Below are 25,472 nucleotides of genomic sequence, written 5' to 3'. Positions count from 1 at the left end.
CAATTTTTTTTTACGTTTTAACAAATCTTCTGCTGGAAGAGTCTGCCCCCTTGCTGCTCCAAAACTCTGTGGGGTGGATAACTAGGAGCAGCCCACTTTCTTTATTCAAATGACCCCATCCCCAGGATTTAGGACAGGGTCAACAGTGGGGCGGACTGGTGATTGGAAGCCCATTCCTGTTGTAATACCAATGGCGGAGTAGGCCTCCAGAAATGTTAGGCCCACAGTGATTTGGTCTACAGAAATGAATTCATGCTGTGCATTCTCATTCACATTCATGCCATTTATAATTTATAATAGCTTTGCTTTATTGACTTCTAATATCTTGAACGTCGTATTATTGTTAACATTTATCTGTGTCAGTGCAGCTTTTTATCCACATATCTTTTACAACTGCGACTATCCATCATGTGCAAGTGTGTCCTTTGCTGCTTTATCTTGGTGCTCTTCTTAAGCTATATAAATGGATTTTCACTTCCTATTAGATCCTTTTAGTTGTTGACATTATATTAATCACCTTAGTGATGTAATCCCATGTTTGCATCCTCAGCATAGTTTTACGAGCCACCCTTCCCCACAAAAAGAGCCACTTCATTATACAGTTCATCTGGACTTGAAGTTCCTCGATGCTAAAATTAGATTTTCTTTGTTTTAAATGCAGGTTCTTTCTTTGTTGTGCAATATCCCAACAGAATTGTGCACTCCACCACTATATTAATGATTTGTTTTAATTTATGCCAATTAATTGACTTATTAACTATTTAGGAAATGTTAAGAGATGATTATTGAAAGAGTGTCATCATTGACTAATATATTTTGATACCACTAGTGAAATCACTTCCTTAAGAACACAGGTTTCATAAATGATGGGTTACGCCGTGCCCATAATATCTTAGAATGTATGTGATTTATGGAAGGAATAGTCTAAATGAGCTGAATGGCCTTTTCAACAATCATGCTTACTTATATTCTTCATATAAATGGTGGTCATATCAATGTTTTAATCAAGTTCCTCTAAAGACTCCACTTTAACAGTTCAACCACTCTTGGCATTATCCATCGTCTCAGAATGTTGGGTTCTCTCTTTTTTTATTCGTTCATGGGATGTGGGTGTCGCTAGCAAGGCCAGCATTTATTGCCCATCCCTAATTGCCCTTGAGAAGGTGGTGGTGAGCCGCCTTCTTGAACCGCTGCAGTCCGTGCGGTGAAGGTACTCCCACAGTGCTGTTATGGAGGGAGTTCCAGGATTTTGACCCAGCGACGATGAAGGAACGGCAATATACTTCCAAGTCAGGATGGTAGGTGACTTGGAGGGGAGCTCGGAGGTGGTGGAGTTCCCATGCGTCTGCTACTCTTGCCCTACTAGGTGGAAGAGGTCACGGGTTTGGGAGGTGCTGCTGAAGAAGCCTTGGTGAGTTGGTGCAGTGCATCTTGTAGATGGTACACACTGCAGCCACGGTACGCCGGTGGTGGAAGGAGTGAATGTTTAAGGTGGTGGATGGGGTGCCAATCAAGAGGGCTGCTTTGTCCTGGATGATGTCAAGCTTCTTGAGTGTTGTTGGTGCTGCTCTCATCCAGGCAAGTGGAGAGTATTCCATCACACTCCTTACTTGTGCCTTGTAGATGGTAGAAAGGCTTTGTGGAGTCAGGAGGTGAGACACTCGTTGCAGAATACCTAGCCTCTGACCTGCTCTTGTTGCCACAGTAAGTTTCTGGTCAATGGTGACCCTCAGGATGTTGATGGTGGGGGATTCGGTGATGGTAACTACGTTGAATGTCAAGGGGCGGTGGTTAGACTCTCGCTTGTTGGAGATAGTCATTGCCTGGCACTTGTGTGGCACGAATTCTGGTGAATCCATGAGTTTAGAAGTTGAACATAGTCTTCATGATATGACTGAATTGTTTTCTGAGATACAGTCAGGTTCTTTTATTGTGAGTGACTGTATTCAACTGCTTGACCCTCATCCCAATACCATTCTACACACTCAAGGGGTTGAGGGATTGCTTCAAGCCCAGGATAGCAGCATTGATTTTATTTCCTTGGTTTCCTATATTTTTTGGTCAAGGTGATATTTTCCATAATACAAAGTAATTGGTAACTTACATAGTTGGAGGGCTCACTTTCTAGATATTTAAGTCTGCAATATTTTTTTTAATTTGTCAGTTAACTTGCTCATAGTAACAAAAAAGAAAACACACAGAAAAATAGAAACTAGGATTCTTATAGTTTGGCTGTAAATATACATGGTTTGTGCATAATTTCTGCCAAAAGAGCCAAAGATGATTCAGGCAACAGTTATTAACCCAAGGGCTTCAGCCTATCGTTCTAGTCTGTCTAACTCAAATAGCCTACCACATTAACCGAATCTAATTATTTCATTATTTTAAAAACTGCAAAGAAATCTCCTCAAAGTCTATGGCCTAGAAATTGGGCCACTTACCGCCACCTGCTTGCACTGCTGTCCTGGTGAAAAATGGCAGCCGTCACTCTAGCGCCCTTCTCTGGCGCGGGACTTGGCAGCCGCCATTTGGTGAGGGCCTTAGCGCTGCCGATAGCAGCACAGGCCCTGGACACGTAAATGAAGAGAGGGTGACGTCAGTCGGCGTGTAACAACGACTTAACGTCACCTCAGCGAACTTCGACCTTAGTGCTGAGTTCAGTGCTGTGTCCTTAGCTCGCCATGAAAACCCAGCGTTAAGCAGACTGACAGAGATGCTGTCAGCACCCCTTAAAGGGAAACACACATCTTTCAGGTAAGTTTGCATTTAAGCTTTTGGACTGGATTTTTAATTATTTTTTTGACTTAATGGCTTGGTACAATACGTGTTAAAAGTTTTTTAAGTGTGCAGGGGTTGCTGCTGGACACTTGCAAGGCCTCCAATGGTAAAGGAAGGCCTCTGAGAAGACAGAAAATGCTGGAAATACTCAGCAGGCCAGGCAGTATCCATGGAGAGGGAAACAGAATTCACGGGCTGAATTCTGCCAGCGCTCAGAGTGCAGGTTTGGAGGCGGGGCCACTGTTAAAATCGAAATGATTGACAGCGGGTTGGGAACCCGTTCTGAACTCGCCTCCATCTAAGTTTCCAAAGTGTCAGGTCTGTGATTTCAGAACAGACCCGACATCAAGTAGCGGGGGAGGCAATTAAGATAGTTAAATGCTTGTTAACTACAATTTTGCCAGCCTATTTCTATTTTACCACTTTTTTTACAAGGTTCCTGTCACTCAGGGATCACGTCAGGTAAGTAGGTCTGGTTCTCTATGTCTCCCCATTGCTGTGAATAGGTGACAGCTGCAAAAGTGGTGTGAAAGCTACCATTTCACAGCTGGTCACTTTCCAATGTAAGAAGCTTGAGCTTTCAGGACTTGGAAGACACTTTTGAGCAGTATGCAGTTTGGAAGTGTTTGGAGTAAACTCTCTATCCACTGTCACCTTCTTGGAGCAAGCTCTCTCACCTTTGACAGATCACTTCTGTCATCTCAACTTCAGCTGCCATCTATTCCAGCAACATCGGTGCCCTTGAAAAAAACTCACCTTGGTCCTCTGAAACCCTCCACTATCAGCCCCAACACCAACATCACCAGGCACACCAACATCACCAACAACAATACCAACCTTCTCCGCAATCACCTGATACTGCACAGGGCATCAGCACCCAACAACATTGGTGCCCGGGAGGCCAGCAATGGCATCACCATGGCCAGATTTACTTCACTTGACGCTGTACACTCTGGCTGCCACATGATGAGTCAGGTTGACACCACCCCACACCAGCACCAGAAAGCATCCCTACAATGTCCGAGCCATTTCTTTCACACTCATCACAATTGGGGGGGGGGGGGTGGCAGGGAGCTATGTCTCAACATTCACTGGAACTCACGAAGACACTTCCAAAGGTGAGCACAGATCTGTCCAATAAGGTAAAGTGTTGAAAACATAGATTTCAATGTTTGACAAGACATTACCAGAAACTTCACATGAATATTGGCTAAACCACCCAGGTGCCTACCCTTGTGCATTAGTTCGTATGCTTGCAGCAAGTTGAGGGTGAGTGTGAGGGGTGGCTAGTGAGATGGGGAAGTGATAATGTAGATAGAGAGGGATGGGTGGAGGTGCAACATAAGTTGGTGTGAGTAAAGATGTGCAGGAATAGGGTAGGAAAGACAGAGTGATGTGGATGTGATGAGTGGCACTGCAGTATGAGGTTGAGTGTGACTTGGCAGTAACGTTACATGATCTGCTCAGATCATTGAAAGGTTTGCGCCACTGCAGCCTGGTCCTCCTGACAACATCCCTGCTTCTGCCCCCCCTGTGCAATGTGCAACCAGGCTACGTTGATCTCCTGGGGAGGTCTCTTCCACCCACGGGAGAGCCTGGGTGCAGCCGTACACCTTTGTGCTGTGCTTGTCAGTGTTTGCAGCAACTCAATGCTGTAGAATACTGACAGCAGAACTGTCAAGATCAATTTGGACATGGCCGCTTTAAGGAAACCAGCTGATGACGCATCATCAAATGACGTCATCAGAACTGCTTCCTATTAATTGGCTGGGAACCTCGCAGGGTGGGCTTAACAAACCCAATCAATGGAAATCACTCGGAGAGTACGGGCTGCAGTAGGGAACGGGCTGAGACTGCTACACTGACCCTGGCCACCCCAGACCCGCCTCGGTAGGCAAAATCGCGGCCCACATCTCAGGTCGAGATGCTGCCTGACCCGCTGAGTATTTTCAGCACTTTATGCATTCATTTCAAATTTACAGCATCCGCTTGCAGAGGAAAGAGGAAGACACTGAAGAGGAAGACGCTGAAGAGGAAGACGCTGAAGAGGAAGATGCTGAAGAGGAAGACGCCAAAGAGGAGGAAACCAAAGAGGAGGAAACAGAAGGAAAGATGCAACCCACATGGTCCCTTTCTGGCCAGGATATCCGGGATGGAATCGTCCACCTACGGCAGTGACCACATCCCCAATTCCCCTTTCAACATTTGTCCCACACGTTACCTTTCCTCTGTTGCTGACCATCACAGCGTCCTCTTTACCACAATGCTGAAATAAAAGCCGCCAGGAACCAAACTTTCCAATCCAACTTTATACATCTAACCATCTAATATGACATCAAGAAATCAACTCATCACCTTTATGTGTTCCCTTAGTGACTGTCTTGTGTGTGGCTTTGCCTATCCTACTGATGTCACGCAGTGCTACCCCAGTGGCTGTAGCATGGCTGGTGGAAGGCCACTGACTCAGTGGGGGACACTGCAAATGGCCTTGCTGGTCGACCATGAGGAGCTGGTGGCTGGGAGTGTCAAAACGAATGACGGTGTCTCTTCTTCTTCTTCCTCTTCTTGGTCAACTACTGGCTGGGCAGGCTACATTTCTTGGGTGTGTGAAATGAGGAAGGCACAAGGATGGTGTTGTGATGAGTGGAGTGTGGGAAAGTTAGAGGTGCATGCGAGAAGGAAGATAATGTATGAAGATACCAGCATCTTGTATCCTTTCAGCCCCGCCGCTGGCCAAGGGCTCAGCCATGCCCCTGCTAAGAATTGCCAGCACCGTCTCCTCCAAGGGGGTGGGGTGAAGTTAGGAATGGGATGTGTGCCTCGTGTTTGGTACAGATTGTTGGTAGGTGAGTGATTGGGTGGCGGGGGGAGTCGTGCATTGAGACGTGTGTGAGGTTAGTGGTGCATTTGGTAGGAGATGACTTTTGAAAATGCATTCACTGACCTTGACCATTGTTCTGATGTCAGGAAGCTTCTTTGGGCACTGGAGCCACGTCGAGGAAGCGACACTGCTGGCAGTGACAGCCTCAGTGATCTGGTTCCACATTGTTTTTTCTGGAGGGCCTCCTGGCCCCTGTGGGTAGAGGACTTCTCTTGCAGTGTTGAACCCCTACACAAAGCTGGAGTGCTGCGTGCGAGAACCTGGGTGCCCCTTCCTTGGCTTGCTGAGCCATTTGTGTTAGTGCTGAAACATTTTTCCCATTTCTTTTAGGTGCGGAAGGGAATTCAGCTTTAAGAGCTGAAGACTCCCACTTGGGAATTCTTTTTAAATGTTAATTTTTTTCCAGAAGGTAGTTGAGTTGTAAGGGCTAAAATCAGTATTTTTAAATGATTTTTTTCATTTCAGAAGGCAGTTCCCCTTTAAGAAACCGAAACTGCTTTCTGAAATGACAGCCTCGCTTTCAGAGCAGGCTGTTCTAGCTGCAGTGATGCTTTGGCCACGCTACATTGGGGCATCCTGCTGGGACAAACGCCACCAGGATGGCATTGCACATTGAATTTAGCGCTGGGCTAATGTTAATTAGTCCCCAGCACCAATTTTGCGCTCCTGTCTGCGGTGGCACCAGCAGCTTTTGTGGGATTCATGAATTTCTAGGCCTATGCTTTTCTAGAGTAAGAGGTCCTAGCTCTCTAAGCTTATTGTGGCAACTAAAGGTCTTTAAATTCGATATCAATCTAGTTGCCCTCCTCTGAACCTTTTCCAGCGCCTCTATATCACCTACCATGCAAGGGGACCAACACTGGACATATACATATTTCTAAGTGGAGCCTACCCAAGGCCTTGTACAAAAACAGCATAATATTTTTTGTTTCGCATTTAATCAGCCTGATGATACATCCTGACACTTTATTTGCTTTTGCAATAGTCTTGCAGTACTGCCTGTGGACCTTCAGAGGTTAATGTACTGTAACAATCAAGTCTTTCACCTACTCAACTTCCTTCAGCACACAACCCTGCATATTGTATACATGCTTGGTGCTGGCCCTTCCCATGTGCAAAGCACCACATTTGCCTATATTAAATGACATCTGTGAGATGTGGGCCCTGTAGTGTCCGCGTATCAATAACACACGGACTGCAGGGGAACGGTAATAACAGGTGTTTACTGAACAGAGGGTATGCTGGAACTGAAAGTACAGAAGCCTGCTACGGCTTTATATACAGGTGTGGTCACTGCCGGTACTACAGTATAAAAGCAGTTCTCTCTTAAAGGTACATACACAACAATTCCTCCCCTTTTAGATAAAGAGTACATAACATTCATTTAACAATTAAATAATAACTAATTACAATTACAATTTTCTCTGTACTATATACATCAACTGAAGTAATCATTTATAAATTCAGTCTTTGAGGAGGCTTCCTGATCCTGTCTGGATAGCGCCATTCTCGAGTATCCTGTTCTTGCGGCGGAGTCGATTCTGGCTCATTGTCATTGGTTGGTTCGTCAGCTTCCAATACCACTGATTCTGAGGTAGACGCAATCTGTACTTCGGGTTCATCACCAGGTGCGCATGCTCGTGGTATGGGTTTGACTTGTTCCTGTGACTCTAGAATCTGGTCAGCATGGCGTCTCACGATGCTCTCTCCAACGTCCACTGTGTACATTAGTGGTCCCTGCTGTGTGCATATTGTTCCTGGCTGCCATTTTTCTGTTCAGTAGTTGCGGGCCAAGACTGGTTGCCCTATCTTGAAGCTTCTGGTTGGCTTCTCATTGATGTGCTGGAATTGCTTATCCTCAACATCTCGTCTTATGTTTGGTTTGAGCAAATCCAGGCGACATCTTAACCTTCGGTTAAAGAACATTATGGCTGGAGCTTGGTTGGTGACTGCATGTGTCGCATTCCGGTAAGCAAACAAGAAATTATCCACCTTGTGTTGTAGTGGTATGTCGTCGTTATACATCGCCTTTATTGCTTTTTTAAAGGTCTGAACAAACCTCTCAGCCAATCCATTTGTGGCTGGATGATATGGGGCAGATGTGTAATGTTTTACCCCATTATTCCTCAAAAACCTCCGGAAATCCTCGGACACAAACTGTGGTCCATTGTCGGAGCAAATCTGTTCTGGCAAGTGTGGTAAACCACTGTTGTTAGTATTGTTGTTCACTGTTAGTACTGTTGTTCACTCTTGCATATTGTTGTACTTGTCTGTGCATGCCTCAGCTGACTCCGCCCCTGGCTCCACCCTCATGGCTGGGTATAAAGGTCGCTGCTCAGAAGCCTCCAGCCCTTTTGGATACCAGGCAACCACAAGAGGCATGCTCTGTTCTTTGGTAATAAAAGCCTGTTTATTACTTTCTCAATCTCCAGTCTTTTGTAGCAATTGATAGTGCATCAATTTTATTACCAAAGTTAAATGTTGGCTGCGGATGCTGATCAACCGATGGCGCAAAACGCTGAGCAGCAGGCGCTGCTGCGAGCCCTCAGACCAACATGCCTGGACCTAGACCCCCAAGAAGCGGGTTCGTCGACTAAATTCGCACAATGGCTGCGTTGCTTTGAGGCGTATCTGGAAGCCTCGACCGTGACTCTTGATGAAAATAAACTGAAAATCCTGGCCTCGAAGGTGAGCCACCAAGTCTATACTTTAATCCAAGATGCGACGACCTACGCGGCGGCTATCGACCTACTGAAAGGGCAGTATGCACGCCCGGTTAACACGGTCTATGCCAGGCACCTTTTAAGATCTCGCAGACAGCAGCCCGGGGAATCGGTGGAAGCCTTCCTACGGGCACTGCGGGTACTCGGACGCGGCTGCGACTGCAAGGAAGTATCGGCCGCGGCACATGCGGAGGGATTGATACGAGACGCTTTCGTTGCGGGTCTAAGGTCCGACTACTCCCGGCAGAGGCTGCTGGAGAAGGGTGAAATAGACCTGACAAAGGCAGTGTCCCTCGCGCTCTCGCTCGACGCGGCCCACAGAAATATGGACGCTTTCTCCCCTCATCGCCCCGCGCCGTGGACGCCGCAATCTTGGGCCATGGGACCGCCACCTCCGACTGCTGCAGCGATGTCCAAGGCACAAAAATGCTATTTTTGTGGCCAAGCTAAACACCCTAGAGCACGCTGCCCCGCGAAGAATGCTACCTGCTCCGGCTGCGGGAAGAAAGGTCACTACGTTAGCGCCTGCAAAGGGAAGACCGCTAACGCCAGCAGCGCTGCGTGCGAACCGTGGGCGCAGCCATCTTGTCCGCCATCTTGGGCTCCCCCAGCCGCGTGGGGATCGGGACCGTGGGCGCCGCCATTTTGTCCGCCATCTTGGACGCCTCCGACTTCAACCACGGGGGAGCCGGACTCAACCACCGCCTCATCTGACGACCACATCGACTCGCTCGACCATACGCTGGCCTCCGTGACGCTGGACCAATCTCTCCCTCATCAACTGTCCAGGTCCATGATGGATATTATGGTAAACGGCCGCGCCACTACCTGCCTTTTTGACAGCGGGAGCACGGAGAGCTTTATCCACCCCGACACGGTGCGCAGTTACTCTCTCCCGGTCCTGCCGACGCGCCATCGGATCTCTTTGGCTTCCAAAGCCCAGTCAGCGGACGTCGGTGGCTACTGTGTAGTGACCCTTTCAGTAAGGGGCACAGAATACAAAAATTTTAAACTTCTGGTCCTGCCCCATCTCTGCGCTGCCGTTCTACTGGGGTTGGATTTTCAGTGCCACCTTAAGAGTGTCACATTAGCGTATGACGGACCCCTCCCCCCACTCACAGTCTGCAGCCAGCAGCTTTTAAATCGCCCGCCGTGCACCATTTGCAGCCTCTCCACCCTTAAAGTCCCCCCCCCCTCCTTGTTCGCTAACCTCACCCGCGACTGTAAGCCCATCGCTACCAAAAGCAGGCGTTACAGTGTTGGGGATAGGAGCTTCATTAAATCCGAGGTAGCGAGACTCCTGAAGGAAGGGATTATTGAAAGTAGCACCAGCCCATGGCGAGCACAAGTGGTGGTAGTGAAGACTGGCGAAAAACAACGCCTAGTTATTGACTACAGCCAGACGATCAATCGCTACACCCAACTAGATGCATACCCACTCCCCCGCATATCTGACATGGTCAATCAGATAGCACAATACCGGGTGTTCTCGACGATTGATCTGAAGTCGGCATACCACCAGCTCCCCATCAGGGCTGAGGACCGCCAGTACACAGCTTTTGAAGCTGACGGTCGGCTCTATCACTTTCTCAGAGTTCCCTTCGGCGTCACCAACGGAGTTTCTGTCTTCCAACGGGAGATGGACCGGATGGTTGACCAGAACGCGCTCCAGGCCACTTTCCCATATCTAGACAACGTCACCATCTGCGGCCACGACCAGCAGGACCACGACGTTAATCTAGAGAAATTCCTCCGGACGGCCCAGCGGCTGAATCTCACATACAACAAAGACAAATGTATGTTTCGTACTACGCGCCTCGCTATTCTTGGCTGCGTAGTGGAGAACGGAGTCATCGGCCCAGACCCCGATAGAATGCGCCCCCTTATGGAGCTCCCCCTCCCCCACTGCCAGAAAGCACTGAAGAGATGCCTGGGGTTTTTCTCTTACTATGCTCAGTGGGTGCCCAACTATGCGGATAAAGCCCGACCCCTCATCAAGTCCGCCTCCTTCCCCCTGACAGCAGAGGCCTGTGCAGCCTTCACTCTCATAAAAGGAGACATTGCGAAGGCCACAATGCACGCTGTGGATGAGTCCCTTCCTTTTCAAGTGGAGAGCGACGCATCCGACTTTGCCCTAGCTGCAACCCTTAACCAGGCGGGGAGACCCGTGGCCTTTTTCTCAAGGACCCTCCAGGGCCCCGAGATTCGACACTCCTCTGTCGAAAAGGAGGCCCAGGCCATTGTGGAAGCCGTGCGACATTGGCGGCATTACCTGGCCGGAAAACGATTTACCCTGCTCACTGACCAGCGTTCAGTGGCTTTTATGTTTCATAATAAGCAGCGGGGCAAAATCAAGAATGACAAGATCTTAAGGTGGAGAATCGAACTCTCCACCTACAATTACGATATCTTGTACCGGCCCGGGAAACTCAATGAGCCCCCAGATGCCCTATCACGTGGTACGTGCGCCAACGCGCAGGTTGATAGGCTACAGACCCTCCACAATGACCTCTGCCACCCGGGGGTCACCAGGTTCTTCCATTTTATCAAATCCCGTAACCTGCCCTACTCCATCGAGGAGGTCAGGACCATGACCAGGAACTGCCAGATCTGTGCCGAGTGCAAGCCGCATTTTTATAGGCCAGACAGAGCGAGCCTGATCAAAGCCACGCGCCCCTTCGAGCGGCTGAGCATCGATTTTAAAGGGCCCCTCCCCTCCTCTGACCGCAATGTGTACTTCCTCAATATAATTGATGAGTACTCCCGTTTCCCGTTTGCCATCCCTTGCTCGGACATGACCAGTACCACGGTCATTAAATGTCTGAATGACCTCTTCGCCTTGTTCGGTTTCCCTAGCTATATCCATAGCGACAGGGGCTCATCTTTTATGAGCGACGAACTTCGGCAGTACCTGCTCGCGAGAGGCATTGCTACAAGCAGGACCACCAGCTACAACCCCCGGGGTAACGGCCAGGTGGAAAGGGAGAATGCGACAGTCTGGAAGGCAGTCCTTTTAAACTTAAAATCTAAGGGCCTTCCGACCTCCCGCTGGCAGGAGGTCCTCCCTGCGGCGCTCCATTCCATTCGGTCGCTGCTCTGTACACCCACCAATGCCACTCCTCACGAGAGAATGTTCTCCTTCCCCAGGAAGTCCACGTCGGGGATTTCGCTACCAACATGGCTGACTTCTCCAGGTCCCGTCCTACTGCGGAAGCACGTGAGGACCCATAAGGCGGACCCCCTGGTCGAGAGGGTGAGCCTCCTCCACGCCAACCCGCAGTATGCTTACGTGGTGTACCCGGACGGGCGGGAGGACACAGTCTCCATTCGAGACCTCGCACCTGCAGGTGCTCCTGAAACACCCTCTTCGCCACCCACCGCTACTCCTGCCTACCCCCAGGACACAGTCCCCGCACGAGACCTCGCACCTTCGGGTGCCTCTGAGAGACCACCATTGCTACCTCCCATTACCCATGCTCTGACCCCTGTAGACGGCATGCAGCAGCCCCAGGGTCCGCCACCTGCTACACCTCCTCTGAACGAGACACCGGGTTCACCATTGGATGCTGCACCATCACCGCCGCTGCTGCGACGCTCAGGACGGCTTACAAGGCCTCCTGATAGACTTCAGTACACGAATTTTTAGTGCACTTCACCCCGCCGGACTCAATTCTAAACAAGGGGTGAATGTGGTAAACCACTGTTGTTAGTATTGTTGTTCACTGTTAGTACTGTTGTTCACTCTTGCATATTGTTGTACTTGTCTGTGCATGCCTCAGCTGACTCCGCCCCTGGCTCCACCCTCATGGCTGGGTATAAAGGTCGCTGCTCAGAAGCCTCCAGCCCTTTTGGATACCAGGCAACCACAAGAGGCATGCTCTGTTCTTTGGTAATAAAAGCCTGTTTATTACTTTCTCAATCTCCAGTCTTTTGTAGCAATTGATAGTGCATCAGCAAGCCACTCCTGGCGAAGATGGTCCGTAGGACTGCAATAGTTTTCTCCGTGGTGGTGGAGGACATTTTGATGACCTCTGGTCATTTCGAATGTGCATCCACGGCGATTAAAAACATTGAGTCCATAAATGGACCAGCAAAATCAATGTGTACCCGTTGCCATGGAGATGAGGGCCACTCCCATGGGTATAGCGGGGCCTGTGGTGGAGCGTTTTGGACTTTCTGGCATCCTGTGCATCTCTTGGTCATATCCTCGATTTCTTTATCGATTCCCGGCCACCACACAAACGCCCTGGCTAGGCTCTTCATTTTTACCCCTCCCAGATGATCCTCATGAAGCTCATTGAGCACTCTATCTCTCAACTTGGGTGGAATTACCACTCGGGATCCACACATCAAGGTCCCCCGGCACACTGACAGCTGTTCTCTCCTTGGCGAGAATGCTGGCAACAGTGAGTCGCCATGTGCTGGCCATCCCTTCACCGTCAAATCATAGACCCGAGAGAGTGTCGGGTCATTTCGGGTTTCCTTCTCTATACTTGGGTTTGTAACAGGTAGACATTCAACTATGGTCGCATGGAATATCTCAACAGGGTCCACTGCAGGTGCTTCCTCCACCGTAGGCAACGGTAGGCGCAACAGCCCATCAGCATTTCCATGCTGTTTCGTACCCTTGTACTCTATGTCGTATTGATGTGCCCCTAGAAAAAGGGACCATCTTTGCAGCCATTGCGCCGTCATCACCAGAATGCCCTTCTTTGGGTTAAAAATGGAGACCAGAGGCTGATGATCAGTCAGTAGGGTGAATTTCTGCCCGTGCAGATAGTGATTGAACTTCTTCACCCCCCACACCAGGCTGAGGGCCTCCCTGTCAATCTGGGTGTAGTTACGCTCAGCTGAGGTTAACGAGCGCGACGCAAAGGCTATTGGCCTCTCTGAACCGTCAAGGAATTTGTGTGACAGCACCGCTCCGATGCCGTAGGGAGACGCATCACATGCCAACTGAATCGGTAGCGTTGGATTGTAGTGGGCCAATACTTCTTTTGAAGTGATTAGGCATTTACATTTCTGAAAGGCACGCTTACACTCATCACTCCATTTCCATGCTACTCCAGTTTGCAGCAGGGCATTCAGTGGGTGCAGAATTGTAGATAAATTCGGCAAGAACTTATGGTAGTAGTTCACCAACCCGAGGAACGACCTCAGTTGCGACACATTTTCCGGTGCTGGAGCCTTGACTACTGCCTCAATCTTGTCTGGGGACTTATGTAACCCCTCATCAATCACGTGGCCACAATACGAGATTTGTTTCCTGAAAAACTCGCATTTGGGGCGGTTGGCTCGTAGCCCATATTCCTGTAATCTCGTGAGCACCTGCTCCAGGTTGGCAAGGTGTTCACTGTCATTTTCGCCCGTAACCAGGATGTTGTCCAAATAACACTGGGTCCCCGGGATCCCTTGCAGGACTTGTTCCATCGCCCTCTGCCAAATAGCCGGGGCTGATGCTACCCCGAATACCAGTCGGTTGTACTGGTAAAGATCTTTTGTGAGTGTTTATCGTGAGGTATTTTCTAGATGCTTCTTCTACCTCCATTTGTAGATACGCTTGGGACAGATCAATCTTCGTAAAGCGTTTCCCTCCAGATAGTGAGGCGAAAATATCTTCTATCCGTGGAAGTGGATATTGTACTGTGTGCAGGACTGGGTTCACAGTTACCTTAAAGTCCCCACAGATGCGAACCTTCTTCGGCTCCCCAGGCGTGCTGCTCAATGATTTCTTCATTACAGGAACGATGGGTGTGGCCCACTCGCTCCAGTCCACCTTGGACAGCACACCCGAACGCTCCAGACTCTCCAGCTCTGCTTCGACAGCTGGGCGGATTGCGTACGGTACCGGTCTGGCCTTAAAAATTTTTGGGTTTGCGTTATCTTCAATTTTTATCATTGCCGTTACTCCTTTTAGAGTCCCAAGTCCTTGTTGGAACACTTCTTTCGCGTCAGTTAGAATTTTTGACAGTCGTCCAGGTGTGACGTCGTCATCCTTTTTGTCAGCCACAGTTAGCGCCTGAATGGAATGCCAATCCAATTGTATTTTTCGGATCCATTCACATCCCAATAATGGTGGTCCTCCATCTTGTAATATATATAGATACAGTTTCTGTGTTTCCTTGCCGTTATATTTAACTGGCACCCTTATTTTTCCTCTGGGATAGACTTTTTGCCCCGTATATGTCTCCAATACAATGGACGTGTCCTTCAAGGGTATGTGTGAGAATAGCCGCTCATAGTCTCGTCGATTCATGACAGTTAGGGCTGATCCTGTGTCCAATTCCATCTTTACTTGGGACCCTGCTATCATGAGGGTGACCCAAATGGTTCAGTGATCCTCCTTTTCGATCACGTTGTGTAACTTTAGACAACTTAGTCTCCGGCTCCCGGAGTCATTATCACTCTCCTGATCTTCTGAACTACTGTCTGTCATTTTTTTTACTTTCTTGTACTTTTCCTTAGTAGTTCTTTTATTGTTGGTTTTCTTTCCCGACCTGCAGAATCTTGCTATGTGTCCCACTTTTCCACATTGCCTGCATACTTTGTCCTTAAACCAGCAGTCCTTCTGGTCATGGGTTGTTCTGCCACAGCGATAGCACTTTTCTGCTCCATATGCCATTTCGTTGGTGCTATATTCTTGCGGTTTCTGTTGTATTTCTGCAGCTCCCCGTGCTGCTGCTTCGTAGGATACTGCCATGCTGAAAGCCTTTTCTAGCGTCAGGTCCTTTTCCGAAAGTAGTCGTTTCTGGGTTCCTTCACTCTGGAGCCCACAGACAAACTTATCCCTTAAGGTATCTGCCAGTCCTGCTCTGAACTGGCAGTGCTTCGATAACTTGCGTAGTTCCGTAAGATAGTCAGCATTGCTCTTATCTTTGTGCTGGTTTCTTTTATGGAACTTGAATCTTTCTGCTATCAGCAGCAGTGTAGGGTTTAGATGTTCCTGTAAGATATTGACAATCTCTTCAAAGCTTTTCTCCATTGGTTTAGCTGGGGTAATTAAATTCCGCAATAGGCCGTACATTCTCGCGCCCATCAAATTTAATAATACCGACGCCTTCTTTCCATCAGCTACCTCATTTGCCTTGCAGTACACTTCAATTCTTTCCACATACGTGGTCCAGTCTTCTATTTCGTTGTCGAAAGCAGTGATACTGCCACTCTTCGGCATCTTGGGTGGTTTAAAATGGTGCCTCCCGCGATTTTCCTTCTTCCCCAATGGATTAAAATGGCGCCTCCCGCACTTTTCCTTCTTCCCCTTGCTGCCAATGCTGCTCCTAGTGTTCTAAATAGTAATGGCGGCGCCCCGCAGCTTCGGCGCATCTCTCTTTTGTTAGTTAAATTCCTTCGTTTTATTCTTCTTCGACGCTGTCCACTGCGCGTCTCTTTTCCTTCCCCTCGTTTTATTTACCTAACGCTGCCCGGCTCTTGAGCACCGACCGCGCCCTGTGCGTTCCACCCTCTCTCTCTCTTTTCCTTCCCGACGACGCTGCACGGCCCCATTGCAGAGCCGCTCGATCGAGCTCAAGCCCACCGCAGTCCGGAAGGGTCAGCGCACTACCTGCTACCAGCACGATTTGCTGGAACACCTTGACTGGGGAGCCAAGCCCAGCTCTCCACAGCCTCCGCTGCGATTCTCTGCGCTCCGATGGATCACTGGGTGGTAGCCCGCGGTCGACGCCCATTGCTCTGGCTTCGACCTCCAAGAAGCTTCTTTTCAGGGATGGATCCCCGTGAGGTGATGCAGTGCTACAGGTGAGTTCGAACCTGCTCGTCGCCAGTGTAGTGTCCGCATATCAATAACACACGGACTGCAGGGGAACGGTAATAACAGGTGTTTACTGAACAGAGAGTATGCTGGAACTGAAAGTACAGAAGCCTGCTACGGCTTTATACAGGTGTGGTCACTGCCGGTACTACAGTATAAAAGCAGTTCTCTCTTAAAGGTACATACACAACAGGCCCAGTTAAAATCTACCCCTGTTTTTTGAAAAGATTCTGAGAACAGTAAAGAAAAACAATGAGATGTTAAAGCCAGTCAGAGTTCTTTGTAGCTGTTTCATTTTTTAGCAGATCATTGAAAGTAAGGCTAATCCACTGAGGATAAGATTCCCTCTTTGAAAATAATGGGTGGCAGTCATTTGTGAGTATTGAACTGTGAATAGTTGCTCTTTCTATGACCTCTAATAGTCCAATGGAAATGACATCCTGGAATAAAGTACTCAGTGCTGAAATCTAAGCAGCAGCAGTTATTCCACTACCTTTATGCTTGAATTGGCCTGTGTTCAAGTTTTCTGTTTGGAACTGGCCAATATTATTCTTCAGTAACCATTCATATTCAGTTTGTATTGTAGAAAATCAAGCATGTTATATTTCCATTCAGCATTGCAGAAATAATCTCCCATTTTTAAATTTATTTTTCCTCTCCTCCCTAGTTAGTGCTGGTGTAGTGATTCTGCTACGAGACTAGTAACCCAAGGGCTGTGAGTTCAAATTCTACCATGATAAGCTATGAAACTGAATTCAATAAATAGGAAGGTAGGAGCAGGAGTAGGCCATTCAGCCTCTCGAGCCTGTCCTGCCCCTCAATTAGATCATAGCTGTTCTGTACCTCAACTCCAATTTACCTGCCTTTACTCCATATCCCTTGATACCCTTACCTAACTAAAATCTGTGGAAGTGAACCTGCCTCCTGTACCTGGTCTGGCCTACATGTGACTCCAATGAAATGGTCTAACAAGCCACTCAGTTGATAAAACAATCGCTAAGGAGGAAGGCTCACCACCACCTTCTCAGGGTAACTAGGGATGGGCAATAAATTTAGCCTTGTTAGTATCACCTACATCCCAAGAAAAGAATCTTGCTCCACCATTCCACTGCAGGCAAGCAACCTGCTCCAGGAAAGTGCTCATGCTGCTCTTTAGCCAGCCATTAGGCATTGCGTAAGAGTGCGTCATTATCACTCACCATATAATATTCCTTCTTCTTTCCAGTTGGGTCATATTTTATCTCTCCCTGATAGCAATGCTGAAATCAGTAACCCACATTTTATTGTTTTGTAACACAGCGCATTTGAATGTTTAACAGATTGCACCATTGAACCTCCCACTACAGAATACCAGAAGTACAGATTTAATGAGTGTGTAAAAACATCAGATGGAAGAGTGGGTTAGAAAGTGAGGATACAATCAATTTGATGCATAACCTAATTAAGCAATAATGGACATTTAGTTGTACAGTTATAATTAAATTCAGCTTGAAGTGAATGCACTTTGAATGAAGGATGAGACCACAAGTCAAAGCCTTCAATCATACTGTTTAAGACGATTAAAGGATGTGATAGGATAGATACAGAGAAACTGTTTCCTCTGATGGGAGAGTCCATAACAAGAGGGCATAACCTTAAAATTAGAGCCAGGCCATTCAGGGGTGATGTCAGGAAGCACCTCTTCACACAAAGGACAGTGGAAATCCGGAACTCTCTTCCCCAAAAAGCTGTTGAGGTTAGGTCAATTGAAAATTTCAAAACTGAGATTGATAGATTTTTGTTAGGCAAGGGTATTAAGGGTTACAGAACCAAGGCGGGTAGATGGAGTTAAGCTACAGATCAGCCTTGATCTAACTGAATAGCAGAACAGGCCCGTGTTGCTGAATGTTGAACTCAATTGCCATATTACTGAATGGTTGGATGTCCATTATTTTTTATTCCTTGCTTTTTGTTTCCTCATGAAAGGGATACCTCTTGTGCTATAGTTTCATGGTTGCCAGCACAATGCTGGGAACTTGCCCAGATTATTATTCATGTGTGGGCATAAACAGTGATACAACTGCTTCCCAGCTGACCCACGCCTGCAGAGGCAGTTCCCCATTATCATTCCCAAGGATAATGGCATTGTAGGCATAGTAATCTGGGATGTTATGATTAAGGTTATCCACCAGGTGGTGCTGTAGCCAATGCTGCTACTAAGGTCAGAGGTTTGCTTCCTGTTAAGGTCAGAGGTTTGCTTCCTGTATAGGTCAGCACAAGGTGGAATGCCAGGATGCTGATGCAGGCTGTCTGTAAACGTGTTTCCCAGTTGTTAATAAAGTACTCGTGTTAATTCTAGCATCTAGCCTCTTTGAGTTCCTTGTTCCACTTTCTGGATTTATCACATTAGGCAACAAGGCAACTAAGGACCCTGCATAAAGAAGAAAAGTCTGCCGGGACGTTTAAACAACAAAATCATGAGCTAAAGTTAGCTACAAGCTGCAAGAGAGCATGGCTGCCACGGTAGGAATGGTTTCTGCTTTTGATATTCAAGCACAAACCTGGGAAGAATACCGTGAAGTGTTGGGTTATTTTTTCGAAGCAAATGAAATAAATGATGCCGGAAAAAGGAAAGCCATTCTGCTTAGTTCAGTGGGAAGCCAAACCTACAGTTTGATGAAAAATCTGCTCAGTCCTGAAAAGCCTGGAGACAAATCATTTGTTGAATTAGTGGCTTTGCTAAAAGAACATTTCAACCCTAAGCCTAGTGAGATTGTACAGCAGTTCAAGTTTAATTCAAGGAACAGGAAAGAGGAAGAGAGCGTAATGGACTATGTAGCGGTGTTGTGTAAATTAGCACAAGATTGCAATTATGGGAACAACCTGAAGGAAATGCTGCGAGATAGGCTAGTTTGCGGAATTATTGACAACCGAATGCAGCATAGATTATTATCCGAGACTGGGCTTACTTATGAAAAAGCATTGGAACTTGCTCAAGCCATAGAGACAGCGAACCGAGATGTAAAAGAAATACAGGGTTCAGACAGGGCTAATGCTACACAAGTTACAGGTCAGGTTGTTGTGCACAAGTTGAACATGCGTCAGAAACCACAACGTGAGCATGTGAAGGCATGTTATAGATGCAAGGGCGATCACCTGGTGAGTGAATGCCGGTTACTGGAGGAAAAGTGCTACAAGTGTGGGAAACAAGGACACATAAAATGAGCTTGCAGGGCAAAATCACCTGTGGAGGAATCCAAACCAAAAGGGGGAGGACAGCAAAACCAAGGGAGAGAAGTGAAAAAACATGGAGCACACCACATCAGCGGGGAAGCTGAGGAAGAAGAGGACATGTTCATAATGTATAGCATGTTAGAGAACATTCCAAAAGTGGCTCCTATCACATTGCAACTGACAGTAAATGACTCTAAGGTGAACTTTGAAGTGGATACAGGGTGCAGCATGACCATAATGAACAAGGCAGAGTATTCAATATTGTGGAACCGTGCAAAAGTTCCAGAGTTAAAGCCTTGCTCCCTGCATCTTAAAACATATACAGGTGAACGAGTAGCGACATTAGGTACAGCTAAGGTAACTGTGCAACACAGGGACACAGTGGAACAGCTATGGCTCCTCATAATCATTGATTCACATTCCAAATGGATGGATGTTTATCCTGTAAATTCTGCTTCCGCCACTACTACTATAGACTGCCTGCGTCGGAGCTTCAGTAATCAAGGGCTACCGGAGATCGTGGTGAGTGACAATGCCACTTGTTTTGTGAGTACAGAGACAAAAGAGTTCTTGAGAAAAAATGGCATAGTGCAGGTGACCTCGGCTCCATATCATCCGTCCTCGAATGGACTTGCGGAGAGAGCCGTACAAACATTTAAGGAGATGATGAGAAAAAGTGCAGAAGGGAGTTTAGCAGCCAAAGTGTCACGGGTTCTGTTCAGCTACAGAATAACACCTCAATCCACCACAGGACTCTCTCCTGCTGAGATGTTATTAGGTCGTAGACTATGCTCCACTCTTGACTTTGTCCACCCAGACCTAAAAAGGAAAATGGAAAACAGACAAAACAAACAAAAAGAGAACCATGACAAAAGAACAAAGAGCCGAAGTTTTGGAGAAGGAGATGCGATCCTTACCAGGAATTTCAGTTATGGACCAAGGTGGATTCCTGGCTTCATAGACTCAATGACAGGTCCAGTATCATACAAGGTCATGTTGGGAGATGGTAGGGTAGTATGCAGACATGTAGATCAGATATTTACCAGACAAGGGGAAATTGAAATGAAGGTTCCAGATGCAATGACTGAAGACCGGGTTGCCCCCAGTTATCCAAGTGCATCTGTGGTGCCACCACCAGGGACAGAGATAATTCCACAGGAACCTATCCATCAAGAGGAAACCATTGTTGCAGAGCCAGATACTCTGAGCACTGCTCAGGAGCAGCTGGTGGCTTCACCACAAACAAGCAGGGACTTTACTGTTAGACATTCACAAAGGGCTCGCAAGCCACCAGAGAGATTGATACTGAACTGTTAGATTCATCAAGTATGGAACATGATGAATGGGGACTTCTTATGTGACCCTCAGGAATGGTTGTTTGTTAAGAAGTTCATACTGAAATCTTAAGGGGGGAGGGATATAGTAATCTGGGATGTTATGATTAAGGTTATCCACCAGGTGGTGCTGTAGCCAATGCTGCTACTAAGGTCAGAGGTTTGCTTCCTGTTAAGGTCAGAGGTTTGCTTCCTGTATAGGTCAGCACAAGGTGGAATGCCAGGATGCTGATGCAGGCTGTCTGTAAACGTGTTTCCCAGTTGTTAATAAAGTACTCGTGTTAATTCTAGCATCTAGCCTCTTTGAGTTCCTTGTTCCACTTTCTGGATTTATCACAGTAGGCAATCCAGGTCTGGTGCTAGCTGATATCCTTGGCATGCCTTCTTACATCTTCCATCACTTCAGGCATTAAATACTATGATGGGAGCATTTTAAAAGCAAGCCTCCTTCATTAATGGGGTTAACAGATGTGTTTCAGCCTGGAGACACGTTACTGGTGGTGTCCCCCAGGGATCAGTCCTAGGCCTGCTACTCTTCACGGTCATTATTAATGACCAGGGCAGTGGAGTATGGTAAGTAAGTTTGCAGATGACACCAAAATCTTTGCAAGGGTTAAGATGGTAGAGGAGTGCAATCAAATTCAAAAAGATTTAGATTTGCTAGGGGAGTGGGCCACACAATGGCAAATGGCATTTAATTTAGATGAATGTAGTATCATGCATGTTGGTAGGACCAACACAGAATACATGTATCATTTGTAGGGAATAATACTGCAAGTGGTTGAGAGAGAAAAAGATCTAGGTGTTATTGTGCACAGATCATTGAAGGTTCATGCCCAATGCAGAGACACTATGGCTAAAGCTAACAAGGTATTGGGTTGTGTTATTAGAACCATTCAGTATAAATCAAAGAACACCATTTGACACTATACAGGTTGCTGATCAGACCGCATCTGGAGTACTGTGTCCAGTTTTGGCCCCCTTCCACATGCTGGGTGATATAGTGGCCTTGGAAAAGGTCCAGAGGAGAGCTACAAGAATGATTCCCAGCTGATTGGGGAGCATCACGGGACATCAGTTTAAACCATGTAAGAGTTCTCTCCCAGCCCTGTCTTTCGATCTATTTCATTTCCTTTCCAGTTTTGAAAAAGGGTTTGACCCGAAACGTCGAGTCTATTTTCTCTCCACGGATGTTGCCTGGCCTGCTGAGTTTTTCCAGCATTTTCTGTTGTTATATTAAGAGTAGGAATAGACTTGGTATTAGGAGGTTCTTCTTTTCCCAGAGATTGTGCAACTTTCTGCCGTTCCCGTGCAACCCGGGACTGGCTTTTCAAATGCACAAAACCTTGAATGGGCCGCGCAGCCCATTAAAGGGATCGCGCACCCAAAAGAAATTAGGGGGAACATTGGTAGTGACCATCTGGAGTACATTACCGGCTGGTGTGGAGGATGCTGACTCTCTGCCTGCCTTCAAGAGGGAGCTGGTCAGATTCTTGACTGGGGCAGAGATCGCATCATATAGAAGGTAAGCATCTTTATAGATAACACTTGGCCCATGTGATCTCCTAGACTGGTTTCGATCACCCAAGGGGGTCGGAGAGGTATTTTCCAGAGTATTTGATCCCTCATTGGCCCTGGGGTTTTTTGCTCTAGCTTTTGCCTCTCCCAGGAGATTACATGGCTATGAGAGTGGGGGGAGGGAAGAATGATTTAGTCATGATGTTCTGTCCATCATGGTGTGCAGCGGGCTTGATGAACCAGCTAGTCTTGTCCTGCCCGTCAATTTCGTATATTCATATTAGTTTTAAATTGATATTCTAACAGACACTGAACTCCACGTTTCATTTGGGTTCCTTATCGTTTCCTGAGCTGGAATGAAAATTTGTATTCAAGTAGACACTTTACGAATCTTCTCTTTTTAGGAATATTCTTGTTCTGCTGAACTCTTGTAGATCATAAGATAATTACAGATGAGGAAGATCTTTTGGTTCACCTTATCTCATCCATTCAGAAAGACACAAAATTAGCTCCTTCGCAGCATCTAATCGTTTTTAAAATGATTCCGGGGTTTTTGCCTCCCTCTGCTCTAACTGGAAGTTTATTTCATATGTTGATTACTCCTTGTGTGAAGAAGAATTTCCTGATATTAGTCCTAAATTTGCCCTTTACTTGTTTGAACCTGTGTCCTTTTGTCCTCCTCTCACAATTTAATTTAAAGTGATATTCCAGATTTACCGATGTCAGTCCTTTAACGATATTGTGTACCTCTATGATATTGTGTACCTCTATGATATTGTGTACCTCCATAAAATCACCTCTCAGATATTTCCTTTCCAGGGTGAGAAGCTGAACTTTATTTAAAGTTGGCTTTCTGGTGATTTGGAGCCAATGATGTGGTTGGTTTTTTTTCTATTAATGAAACCATTTTCTACATGTTCTGATTTTGAAAAACAAAACCCCCGCCCCCCACAAAAATTCCCCCCAAACCACAAAGACTCCTACAAATACCCAAAAAAACCTCTGTCCCTTTGAGTTCCCTTCTTCGTATAGCTTACCATTGTGAATAGATGGAACCAACACTTGGTGGGATGTTCCGCTAAAGATCAGAAAACTCTTTGTTTTAACTAATAACCCTTATTTGCTGGACATTATGGCTAATGAAGCCCTCACGTAACTTATAGTCTGCAGTTATTGATATCTCATAGTTCTTTTATTGTATAAAACAGAATGCAAAGAGAAAAGGCCACTCTGCCCATCAGGTCCGTCCCTTTCAGAGACCATGCACAGTCTGATCAATCATGGACTCTGTAGTGGCTTCACGTCAAAGCCTGACCTTGTCCTCATATATACACTTTCTAGCTGGTGTCACTGGATAACAATCAGGAAGTTTACATGATTTTCACCTTCTACACTGCCCTTCTCTCCCTTGCAGCCTAGGTTGATGTTAGCTAACCCTGAGGACAGACTGAGGATCAACTAAAGAAATACATTTTACAGTGCTTTTCTTTTTTGCCCTCAATTTTGACAATGTTTAAAGGTTTATAGAGATAATAAAGCAAGCACAATAACATCATCACATCTACACTCATGTTACCACACACTCCTCTGTTCCAATATCTGGTGAAGTATCTTGAAAGACAGCTTGATCAACAACAGTGTTCCTTTAAGATCATGGCCTAGAGATTCAGTGGGCTGCGCCACCCGTTAGCGCCTTAATAGGGAGCTAAGTGGGTCGGAAGCCACTGACCACGCCTCCTGCTAAATTTAGCGGAACGCTAATGGCGGCGCTAGCCGTTAGCACTGCGCCACTACCGATGATGTCATCGGTGTGCACAGCACCCCGCTACCGCCCCGATCGTGATATTTAGTTGCGCCCCCTGCTTTAACACCGGATGCTATTTGCGACCGGTTCAGGGGGGCCTACCTGCGGCGGTAGAGGCGCTAATTAAAGGAGAGGTGCGGGGCGGCCATTTTTTTTGCTGGCCGCCTGCCAGCACCTCTCCGTGCTGCCATCCCCGGCCTCCTGAGCCCCCCACCGCGGAGTGCCGACTGCGTTCCAAGAGCCCGGCACTTCTCCTCGGTGCCAGGCTCTTTTGCCGGCACTCACGATCCTCGATCGAGCTGCAGAAGGCCCCTCCCCTTTAAGAAGGGGAGGAAGGCCTGCAGTACACGCTGCGGCATGTTGCGCCGCGATCTTCAGCTGCAGCGCCCCAAGAGGGATGCGGGGCGCCTCGAGTAGCGCCGCGCTTCCCTCTGGGGCGCGCAAAGTGAATTTCCGGCGGGCGGCCGCGACTACTTCCGGGGCGCTACTTTTAGCGCCCTGGTGAGGCTGGCGCCCCAAATGGGGCACTACTGAATTTCTAGGCCCATGAGTCTTAGATTTCAGTTTAATGCTCTCTGGAGGTTAGAGAAATAGCTGTGCGATAATGAAAGCTGATGGAGTGGAAAATCAATCTTTATAATATGGAAATGGCGCCGTGGAACTTGATGTTTTTTGTTCGAGCAAGGAACACCATTGTGTCTATACTGGAAGACTGTTCACTCAATCGGTAACATCTATGGTTGATCCTAAATTCTGTGAATCCTTAATAAAAATTGCTCAGCGTTAATATTTTATTTTATATAGAGCAGTGTTATTTTCATTCCATTTAGTATTCAATATCTGTAATTTTGGCAAGCATGGTGTCAGGAATGTAATTTATTTATGAGAATGTAATTGTACCTCAGCTAAGTGGAGTGTCCTGGCCATTTAGCACCTGCTACTGAAAACCACCTTCCACAGACAATAGCCTAACAGATCAACCTAATTTCTTTTATTATATATAATTTTGCTACATGTTATTAAAGTATAATTGATGGGAAAACTGCGACAATTAAAATAATCCAATCTTGCGTTACAACTGGCAATACATTTATGGATTATGATATAATGTCGCCCAATGAAATTATTTACTTGTAATCATTCCCAGGTATCTATTATGCTCTAAACAAACCATCTAATTCCCCTGATTAGATTACAGCTGAAACTTATTCTCGCTTATTGATTGTCCTATTTGTAAACATATTTGAACCCCTGAAGTAAATTACAATCTGCAGTTCAGAGAGGTTCCGTTATTCTCCATTGCTTGGAGAAAAAAAAGCAGGGTACGAGAACAGTAAGCCTTGTTAATTGAGCCATGATGATCTTATCACCAGTTCCCTTAGCGACCTGAAACCAGTGACCATTTTGCACGGTTAATCTTGCCAGCTCTGTCACGCAGTTCTGCAGAAAACAA

The sequence above is a fragment of the Somniosus microcephalus genome, chromosome 6 (genome assembly GCF_052327205.1).
Source record: "Somniosus microcephalus isolate GS21.2 chromosome 6, FLI_Smic_1.0, whole genome shotgun sequence".
Lineage (NCBI taxonomy): Eukaryota > Metazoa > Chordata > Chondrichthyes > Squaliformes > Somniosidae > Somniosus > Somniosus microcephalus.
The sequence above is the reverse complement of the archived record's forward strand: the minus strand, read 5'-3'. Positions refer to the sequence as shown.